We start from the raw sequence: 11,689 nt of genomic DNA, 5'->3' as shown, positions 1-11,689 counted from the left end.
GGGGGGGGGACGTTTTTCGCCTTCATTTTCATTCCTCATACTATTTGCCAGCCGTGCTCGCTTTTAAAAACGTTTACATTTAAGATCAACTTCAGTGCAAGCCCAGGTATAACGAAAAGCCCCAGCGAATACGTCAATGTCTTCCATGATGGTATTGAGCTTTGACGGGTTTACAGAGTGCTTTATAACGAATCAAATCTTCGATATCAATTGAGTGTGTTAAATCAAAGTGCATGCAGTGTTGCCTGTAACTCGATGTATATGAGATTTTGAAATTCCTTTCCATTCGAAGCCAGGTCATTTCATAGCCGACTACAATCAGTCCTCTTGGTTTTCTTACATCGTCGATGAAGCAATATTAGACAATTAGGTTTCCTGTCACCCAATCAGATCGAACATAAGCAAGTATAAAGAGTAATTTTCATGTTGCTTGGCGAAACTTCATTAAAATTTCATTCAACTCCCTTGACTGAAACTGTGGCCGACTGTGTTCGCGCGCGTGAGAAGTGACCGTGTGAAGACTGGATCGAGTGTGCAAGGGAGCGTAACAGGAAATTCCCCGCCTTTTCCTCTTCTCTGGTTCTTGCTAAACGAGTCGTGTGAAGAGGGAGATAATTCTTGGGTGGCCATGAGAAAGATTAGAGAAGAAGTGAGAGGGAACATGGGTAGAAGTGACTTTTTTTAATTAAAAACAGCATGTGATTGCTTCTCTTCCTTTCTTCTTTCCGTACTTTTCGTCCGCTATTTTGTTTGTTTCCCTTTGTTGTTGTTCGTTTTTAAAAAGGACGACTGAGAAATGTACCAGGATGTATAGCGCACAGGCAGAGCCATTGTATATTGCGCATATTTTTGTTGTTGTTTTGTTTTGTTTTGTTTTGTTTTGTTAGTTGTTTTTTTGTCATCCTCCAAGTTTACATTTACAACCTCAGCTAAACGATGGATCAAACATTTCCATCAAGCATCTTGTTGTAAATCAAACAATTTCTCCCAGAAAAAAAAAAGAAAATTGTTCCTTCGTTTCGCGGGGGCTAGTTTGAATAGGTATGCACAAATTTGCCATAGTTCAAATTTCACCAATCGAATCGCACCTTTAATATTATGCAGAATTAATGCATTCAGTTTAGTGCATGTGCGAAAATTTTCCTTCTTCAACGACCACGTTTGCTTAAATTTAGTTGAAGTTGTGTGGGTATGTTTCTACTGGTCGCTTAGTTGGAAAGTTTGAACAAATAAGGACGTGGAAAAGCAAGAAACGCTTTACGCTTGATCGTCTGACAACGTTGTGTGAAACAAGAAGTGAAATTTCAGGTAAGCTGTTCGCCTTCAAGCATTGTGAACCGCTCGAGAAGCCAACCGATCAATATTGAATGTACCTTGTTGAATATTCTCTTCTTCGTTAAGTAAATTCTTTTAAAATTATCTTTGTACTTTTTAGTCGTCAGTGTTTTAATTGTCTTGTAAGCCTTAGTGAAGTGTTTGAAAATAGTTGAACGTTTTGAGCATTGTACTGGGTAATGCCCCGTTCTTGAATAGTCTTATCCCTGCCTGCTAATAAGTGCATAGGTCTGTGGCCGTCTGTAATATCAACCTCTGTTTGTGGATACTTATATCTGTGTTATGACACCTTATGGGTTTTTACATGCTCTGGTAGACTGTTATATTATTATTGTATTATTTCTCGATGTTAAGATTTCTTCAAATCGGAAATAAAACGATTGGATCAAGTAATTGGATTGCATTCGAAATATTTGGATTGAATTTTGTTTTACCCAAACACCCTTTGTATGTACCTACCGTTTAACTGCTAAAACATGATCAACAACATTTTCTGTTTAAAATAAATAACATCTTTAACAAGAGGAAATTATCTTGATGTAACATCGAATTCTCAGAACCGATCTTAAAAGATATTTCTTACAGTCAGCAGGGAGAATTAACTTTTTGGAAATAAAGACTGCAAGAATGTATAGACCCGTGTTGTTCATTTCCTAACTCTCACACTTTTCTATCTTCCGTAACCAACATAAGGGATGTATTTTCTTATTGCATTTTTCTTGACAGTTTCGGGATGATATTCACTGACGATGGAACGACTTACAAGCATTGCCAGGAGCTTCATTCGTGTTCTCTGAATCAGTGACAGCAATAGGTGAGTACAATGCCTATTTTCCCCAAGATATATTGAAGAATAACAACAACGACGACAATCCTTTATTTAAACACGATTTTGTGATTTTCAACAGGTTTGCTTGTGGGGTCTTGTATCTATCTACAATTATGTACATTACTAATTAACAATTACATCTGTGTAAGGTATTCATTTACATTAATAGAACTTAAAATCCGTTACGTTCTCGCTTTGCGTTTGAATCGAGTCTAGCTGTTTAATAAAAAATAGCATAGAATTGCTTGAGGATACCCCAGGAAACCAAACATTATGTATCGATTTTTTCCAGTATGAATAACCAGAAAGTACGAGCCGTGTTGCAATACTGCAGGGTTTCGACCCCATTTTTGGAAGAAAGTAAGGCCCGAAGGGTGGGAAAATGTTAACCCCCCTTTTTAGGAAAGAAACTGTCACGTCCTCACATCCCTCCCCTCAAGTTTTGGTACAAATCGATCCGAATCCATACACTCTCGTGGTTTATGTGTTATTATTGTGCTGTTATTTTCGTTTTTATACAAGCAAAACACCTTACTTACAATATTTTCGTTAGGTCACTTTCACATTTCATTAGTCATGTTCAGCATATATTAATTGGTTGCTTGTCTCTATCAATGCAGATGTGAAGTGTATGGGATGGAAAAGGCTGGAAATCATCAAATGCCACACGGGAGAGAAGGACAACTTGAAAACGTTTGTTAAAGAGGTACGTTGATTAACTAAGTTGTAGGTCCGGCCTGGTTGATCAGAAGCTGACTAACGCGAATCAAGGATTATGTTATTTGTCGTTTTGAAAAGGTGTTTTTCACTTCTGATTATTTTCAGTTCAGTCGAGATTAACCAAACCACAAGTAAACAGCAAAAACGGTTTTTCAGTTTGCAGTTGTGACAAATGTTGGTTTGTTAATCGGCTCAGTTGATCCTACTAGTTTGAGCAACCTGGTCTTAACATGTAGTGTAACCAAAGGTTAGGGATTCCATCGTAAAACATATCTGTACTAATCAATTTGTAACGAGAAACAAAAACGCCTAGTAAGGTATTTCCATCGTTTTACACGCTTTACAGCCTTAAATTAGAATAACGGGCCTATGAAATTGTCATCTGAGAGTGACTTTCGCTTATTTTTCCGCATAGAGCAGTTTCATTTTTTTAAGGGGGATTCCCACGAAAGACCAGTCTGTTCTTATTTGCCATCAAACATCGAACGAGAATTTACCTGAAAATCAAGTAAAAATTCCGGTAGAGAAGGATACAAATTCGTAGTTTTCTTTGCTAAACGTTATGAATCGATCACTTTAATAAGCTTTATATTCAGTCGTTTGTCTTTTGAAAAATTCCCGTTCGCAAAACTGGTGCAATCACAGTTTTTTCCAGATATATTTTTCAAGTTTTAATTCACCTGTTACTGAGAATAAACTCGGACATCTGATCAATTAATTTGAAGGTTTCGTGTTCCCCACGGATCTGAAATTTGCAAAGGACTATAATTTTTCAGAGCAAAAATAATATGGTACCTAACTGGTGTGGAATATAAGGGGGTCAACTCTATTTTTTAAATATACATTCTTATCGACACGCAGCAAATGCGCTGAGCAAAAGGAAATTCTGCGTGCGCGTTTTCGATTTTCAAAGCGATCGGCAGTAATCGGCAGCAACAGTAGGAAAACATCCTTAGTTTCAGTCGCCTTAGCTATTATTTATTGAACGTGGTACTTACATGTTTGAATGACGGGTTTCAAAAAGAACTTTCATTAATCAGCTGTTAAGCTGAGGATTAAGATTTTAACAACCATGCAGACGCTAGCCTTTAGACCTCAATTTATTATTTTTTATCTTGTCGATAGAGTTCGGCGCCTAAGAAGAGAAAAGCTTACGTTCGGCTGTATTTAAAGAATTTCAGAATAATTGTAATAACTGATTTATTTATTTTTATTTCTTGCAGATTGCCAAGGTCGTTTGGAGCTTCACGTCAGAATCGAGGAGAAACGAAGAGCCGAGACTATCAACCAAGTAAAACCGAAGTTTACAGCACAGGTAGAAAACGAAATAAGCTGATTTTCACTTCAAGAGAGATTACACGTGAACACTTGCAATTAAAATTGTCTTGCTCATTTCCAAAACATTTCTCGCCAATTTTAGACCATTAACAGTCAGAACAAGTTTACAACAGTGTTAAAAGCCCAACAACAATCGCAGCTAAAATTGTCTTGTTGATTTATTTAAAACTCTGGACTGTTCACCTGTTTCTGTAAACAAGTTTACATCAAAGAAAGACTAAATGAGCTAGACTTCAAGATTACTTAGAAAGTAAAGCAGATAAAAATGTTCCTTCGACTCTTTGAAAACCAGTCGTCGAGTATACACGGCTTTGCGTTAAGGGTTTTCCACTTGTTTGTAAAATCTAAATGTCAGTAAAGTTCAAGACCTTAATGCGGAATTTTGTCTCCAAGTTGTTTTACTAGTGACATCCGTTAAAAAAATTTTTAATTTTCCCGCCAAAAAACTTAGAAAAAATACGGGCGCTAAAAATACGCATGCGCCGTTTTTTTAAAAAAAATTTCTCGCTATAATTGCTGTAAGTAACATCTGTTTAATTTTTTATTTTTCCCGCCAAAAAACTTAGAAAAAATACGAGCGCCAAAAATACGCATGCGCCGTTTTTTTTAAAAAATTTTTTCAAAGTAGTTTATTTAGTCAGTCTTATCTACTACTCTCAATTGTAGTTTTATTGACAATGAGTTCAATTGTTTATTGTCTGCTCTCTTCGTTGTAATTAAAAGTCAATAAACACAACAAGATGTAAAGCTTTCATTCCATTTTTTATTATCTCTTAATATATATTCAATCAATAAACAACAAGTGTTTTGTCTTCCAATTAGTTTTATTCATCTTAATTAATTAATCTATGTTCGATTACGTCAATTAAAAAGGTGTCAAGAAAAAATGTTCCCTCTTTATACTAAGACTTTTGGCGGGAAAATTTGAAAACATTTGCACAGCGTTTCCCCTGACAACTTTTTGGACAAAAAATTCAAAATGGCTTCCCTTGAAATTTCCCGCCAAAAGATGTAAACACCACCTCGTGTAAAAAAATTTTGAGACAAAGAAAAATTTAACCAGCCGTTTCGCAAATTTTTAACGCGATAAAACGTACTTTCGACTCTTTCTATCTCGAAAAATTTCCGCCAAATATATCCGAAACCGTTTAAGTTCTGAAACATTTTGCACGAGATGGTGTTAACATGTACTATAAAGATAAGCAACATGGCAAGCTATTTGCTTTGCCATGTTCTATCTGATAATTACAAGACCTTTCAGCTGCCACTTCTTGTTTGTAACACAGGTTAAATTTAACTCGAAAACGTAATGAAAAACTATTTCGAATACCTGGCTTTAAAAGGTAATTTACCTATACTGGGACAATTAGCCTGTTGTGTAAACAAATATAATTCCATATCCTGCTCTTTGTAAGCCATAGCAACGACATGAACAAATTAATAATTTTTTTGCGTGAAGGGCACAAAAACATGACAACTAAATTGTTTTGCGACAAACTTGTAACAGAGTTCAATCAGTTTTATTTTAATCCAACTTTGAAATCATCTTGAAGTTATTTATTTGTTTTCCAATTCAAGTTTCTCATCCTACTTTTTGTAAGCTATGGCGACGATAACATGAGCACAGTCATAATTTTTCGCTTCAAAGGCTCAGAAACAAGACAATTCAACAGCTTTGCGCCATGTTTGTAAATTCTTGCGACAATATTCTTACAGAGTAAAATTAGTTGTATTTCAATCTAACTTTGAAATCAGCTCGAAATTATTCATTTGTTTTTCAAAGCATTCTGTGTTACATCGAGTGGCGGCAGAAGAGGTCTTTTTCTACTAGATAAAAACCAATGCCTGATCAAAGTTCACTGTGTTAGGCTTAACCCATCCTTAAACACGACCTATTGCTTGTCAATACACACAAGAAACAATGAAGGTTTTACAGACCAAAACATATACAGACCAGGTTATACAGAGCAAAAATATTTTTTTGAGAAAATTCGTTTGATATTAAATTCTATATTTTCAACTGTGGCTTGATTTGTATAGAAAAACCTTTGCATGATACGAGTAAAAATTCCAAAACACATAACATTTTTCAAAATTCAGTTGCAACGGCTGTTTAAATCAATTCACAATTAATGCTTCGATCGCAACGTTTTCAAGATAACAAAAACCTTATATCAGTAAATGTCCAAGCCAAAAAAAAATATAATTTCAAAAATTGTGTCCAAATCTTTTATTTTTAAAATTGTTTATGTTAGCAGGAGAAAACGAATCATGTTTGTTTAAATTGTTTCTGATGATTAATAAATTTTGTTTCGCATCTGTAAAATTGAATGTAATGTTTTGAACGTGAAAAACGCATTCTTTGTTGAATTTGTTCTTAAAATCAAAATATCAAAGAGAGAAAAAAGCGTTGAGTTATTTTACAAAACCAGACAACCAGAAAGAATACAACAACAATTGCGTTGTCTGTTTGGTTTTACTTTGTTTTTCTCTCTCTCTTTCTCTCTTTTTATTTCTATTAAGCGATGCTTTTTTTCCCAAAATAAACCGTTTGATTTTATTCTCCGTTATGTTAACACGAACAGAAGACTGATTTCACAAAACCCATGAAACAAGATCCAGACAAGTGGTGATTCTTTAACATGAAATCCGTCGTTTTTTGGTGTTTTGATTACTAATCAGTAATTTTTTCCACACGAAACAGAGCAAGTTTAGTTTTTGCTCTATAATCCTAAAAGGAAAAACCGGATAGTGATTTTACAAACCCAGACGATTAAATACAATTCGACACAAAAGGATTTTTTTGATCGATTTTGGCAGCAATATTACTACTATTTTTAGATATTTTGGTAGGAAAACTTTCTCCTGACTTAACCTTTGAAAAATTTCATTCTTAATGATATCAATGTTAGCAGAACTGAAACAACAACTTCTTGCAATAAAACCAGACAATTAGATTCTGTTCAATTGACTTGTTTTCTTCTCATATCATCGATTTTCTCTGATAGCAAGTCTCGTAGGTTGCATTTTTTGTTATTAAATTTTGTTTCATGGGTTTAAAGAAATCAAATGAAAAAATATTTGATTATTTGGTCTGTATAACTGAAAATCCCGAATATCCTACGGCCGCTAATCGATTGATATCCTTGTAACCAGGCAACAGGGTTTTATCTACAAGCTTACCCACGGCAAGAGAACATAGCTTGATACAGGACTTCATAATGCCTTATACCAATTGCTATATTAACTGTGATGACATATGAATGATTTTTTGAATATTTTATGGCATTGCTGGTGTTCTCTTGCCAACTGAACTTCAGCAGATGGAACAAAGTTGTTCATATTTTTAAGATGGCACATTCGAGTTTTCAGTGTGCGTCAACATAATTTTGTAATTGTCTTCTAGAAAATGTCGAGTGTTGCTAGGCCAAAGTAAATTCTTTTGCTCAAGATTTTTACGCGGAAAAGTAATATTACGCTCTCTTAATTAAATTTTAAAAAAAGCAAACAAAAGAACACAAGAACATAATTTTGGCTTCCAAGACAATCACATATTGGTACATTGTTTAACAGAGAAAACAAATCCAAAAAAATTGTCGTTTAAGTTATTTTCTTCCTCTTAATTAAATTTCAAATACAAGCAAACAGAAAAAGAAACAAAAGAAAATAATTTTGGCTTCCAAGGCAATCATACATTGCTGCATTGTTTGACGGAAAAAAAAACACACGAAAGTGTTTAATTTGTTGCTTAAATTGTTTGGAATCCTCGTTTGTTCTACAGTGCCACCTTAAAAAACAACAACACAGTAACATCAACTGAAGTTGTAACCATAGGAACTTATAATGCTTGTAACTGATGGTACTGATTGTTGAGAAATTTTTCGTGTACCAACTCTGAGCGATCTTTCGCGACAAAACTTACGAAACTGATCTTTACTTTGAATAACCCACCAATTTGAATCAAAGTGATCTAACGATTTTCCTCCAAATAAAGTATATGAAATCACTGAAATTTTAAACTCACGAGCGATTGCCCTAAACTTGTGTCAGTTGTGATGACTGCAAAACAATCAGTACCATTTGAAAATTACACCTAGAAATGATGGCCGAGATTTAACTTCTTTGAAGTAACTGACGCCAATTTCAGATCGACTTTCTGGTATTCATCAATTTCATGGTTCGTTCAAGACAATCAATAAATGCGATCTGATAAAACCCTGAGAGAGAATTTTGCTTTGAAACTTTGAAACTTAGATATTTTATCAGCCAACATTTTTACTAGAATCAGTTAATTATTTCAAAGTTCTTATCTTTGTAGTTATTCCTCCTGATTCAATGAATTCAGTTTGTCCTCTTCTCCTCTTCTCTTCTTCTCACAAGTCTTCCTAAAAAGAGAAATGAGCAATTTCCTGATCAGCGAATGTTAATTTTTAAGCATGTCACCTTAATTACGGTTAGTTGTAAAAGCGCTTCGCACCTCACAATCTCGAATAACTGACATTGGAAGGTAAATTTAAAAAGCATGTTTAGAGGTTAAACTCTTGGAAAGTTCCAAAGTGAAACTTTTAAAGCTCTTGGCACCGCAGCACAATTTTCCAACTGAAATTTGCAAAGCTCTTCTGAAATGGCACATTAAACTCTGTGCGCATTCCTTTTGGTTACTGGTAGTTAAAGCGGCGCTCAAAGCTAACAGATAGCGTCCGTGTTCGATTACTTCGCCTCGAACTCTTGTAGCTTTTGGAACAAAATTTAGGCAATAATTTCCAAACAAAATGCTCACCTTTGGCTGTAAAAGCAGGAAGACTTCATTCTTGCTTCATTTCCCTCTTCTTGCGAGCATCTTCTTCTTTCAAGAGTATACACTTGCCTTCACACCAAAGACACGTCTACACACTTCAACGACCTGTTTGGTTTGAAGCACATGCTACAATTTGCATGAATATGGATTAGAAACACGAATCAATCGCTGACGAATACGAAACAAATTTTTGTGCAGATTTTTTTATACCCTTTTTCAGTGAGCGAATCACGATTGGCGTAGAAGAATGTCATAACACATAGTTGTTACGTTTTGTTTAAGTCATTCGCAATTTCGGCATGGAAATGTAAGAAAAGTTGACATTGAAATGTAGGACGCTTTCCATTCAACCAAAAATGCCGACAATTTTGAAACAAAGACAAATGGTGCGGAAATTTTACTGAGAAAATTTCCAGAAAAACTGAAAATATTTGAATTTCTGAAACTGAAAATTCTCAAAGTTCCTGGAGGAAAACCATATTGAATAGGAATTCCCGGTAATAAATTTACGCAAATTTCAGAATACCTCGCGAGTTTTTCCTCTTTTCCGGATATTCCGGAAATTGTGTTCCACTCGTCATTGGAAATTTTCTGAAATTCAAACCAAAATTTTTAATCGAATGGATGGCGCTCGTAATTTCGTTAAAATATCCCTGCAACATTGGAAAACAGAAAGTATTGCAAGAGTTAGGAATCAAAATGTCCCTTTTATAACGTCGCGCGACACTTTTCCTTTGGAGATTTTTGAGAAAGTAACTTTGTGAGAAAGAAAAGATACACAACAGGCGGTGCAAAAGTTCCAATGAATAAAACCATGGAAAAAGGTACATTCCAGTTCACCTTATTTCTACTGATCTCCTTTTTTAACTCTCCTAGTCCCATTTACACGAGAAAAGAGTTGTCAAGGGGTCTTTCTTTTTGGAACTTCATAGCAACATGATGAGCAAAACTGCGCGCGCAACATTTGAAATCCCGCTATGACGAATATCGTGACTATGACGCATACTGACGTAACAAATGGATGTTTCAAACTGCCGCACTGTCTTGAGCTTCTGTGAGTTCATGCCGAAAGATACCGTTTTAAAACTTATCTTTTAATGTGGTTGTACAACAAATTCAAAGCACGGAAAGGATCTTTTCCCTGCGGAATAAAGGGTATACTGAATTCATAAAGCAGAAGCCCAAAAAGGTAAGGCTTTTTTAGCTTTTTGATTTACAATAACGAGCGCTAAAAGGCAGACCTTTGTAAAGGACAAATAGGCAAATGATGAACATGCATAATACATTGATAAGCTGAATTTTACATGAAGGAAAAACACGAAAAGACAAACCTGAGTTTTATGCTTTTGTGTCTCGAGGTTTTTTCTTTATGTAAAATTCGTTTCTTGTGCTTGTTTGTTCGACTAATAGTCGTACAATAAACAAAGGACATAAGACAATATCACAAAATAAACCAAAAGCCTGGCGAAACCCACGTGGGACATAAGAAGAAAATCAAGGGAAAGATGACCGGAAACACCGTGAATGTGCAGGAAAGATATTGGGGATCCCACCGTGAACTTATGCTGAAACGTAGGGGCTCCGTGTCGCGCAACGTACGAGGAGCGCAGGGCGCGAAACTCACTGGAAACGCAAAAGAACACAAGACTACTGATCGGGAATGGGAGGGAATCCATTGGGAATCCATGGTAAAACGTAAGGGTTCCATTTAAAGAAACACACGGGGAACACATGGTGGAACACACGAGAAACGTAAGGGAACGCACGGCGAATTTATAGGAAAAATTAGCGGGGAGATAATGAAGCACATAGTTTCTGTATAGTGAAACGCAACGGGGACACAAGACGGAACTCACGGCAAACGAAACGGAACGCATGGAGAATGTTAATGAAAGATAACCCACCGGGAACTCATGGTGAAACTCCGCGGTTACGTATAGCGCAATGCACGGGAAACAGGTGTCACAACTGATTGAAACGCTAGGAAACACACATGTACAGGAAAGATAACGGGTAACCCACGGGGAACACACGGTGAAACGCGGAGATTCCTTACCGACAATGGGACGATCGGACTGACACAGGACAGAACACACGGGAAACGAAAGGAACACACGACAAATGTAAAGAAATGACGAAAAGACAGGGCGATTGAATTGTCAAGGAAAAGTTACAAAAAAAAAAAAAAGAAAAAAAGAAAAAGAAAAAACCACAGGGAACTCATGGTGAAACGCGCAGAATTCGCAAAGAAACACGGCGAATGAGCAGGAATAAACCCACATGGACCTCGTGGTAAAAACCACGGGCTTTGTAAAGTGGAGCGCAAGCGGAACACAGGGTAAAACGCACGGGAAATGTAATGGAACACAAGGCGAATGTAAGGGGAAGGCGCAGGGAAGCGCTTGGTAAAACGGCATACAAGAGAACGCACGGTATAATGGACCGCGGAGGCAAGCTTAACCCGCAGCGAATGTACAGAGAACAACGGCGAACCAACCGGGAACTCATGAAAGGGTTCTACATTGCGGAAACGCAAGGGAACACACGACGAAAGCGAGGAAAAACACGGGCAAGCGTATTTGAAAATATACAGAGGCCGGTACCGCATTTTGTGCGAGCAAATACATGGTAAACATTGGCTACTCCACGCTAATAAGAAAACATACAGC

General features: G+C 36.3%; 1 long non-coding RNA gene across 1 annotated transcript; it reads left to right on the top strand.

The window, feature by feature from the left end:
- The first annotated feature begins 16 nt into the window (after nucleotides 1-16).
- On the top strand, nucleotides 17-5,040 carry LOC149097011 (uncharacterized). The gene is made up of 4 exons (XR_016204131.1): nucleotides 17-1,308; nucleotides 2,062-2,149; nucleotides 2,785-2,870; nucleotides 4,108-5,040. It is a non-coding gene; the product is annotated as an uncharacterized LOC149097011 (long non-coding RNA).
- Nucleotides 5,041-11,689: the final 6,649 nt, after the last annotated feature.

This window comes from Orbicella faveolata, unplaced genomic scaffold (assembly GCF_042242905.1).
Source record: "Orbicella faveolata isolate gen_17 unplaced genomic scaffold, um_ofav_v1 contig_47, whole genome shotgun sequence".
Taxonomy (NCBI): domain Eukaryota; kingdom Metazoa; phylum Cnidaria; class Anthozoa; order Scleractinia; family Merulinidae; genus Orbicella; species Orbicella faveolata.
This window is presented reverse-complemented; position numbering and strand designations above follow the sequence as displayed.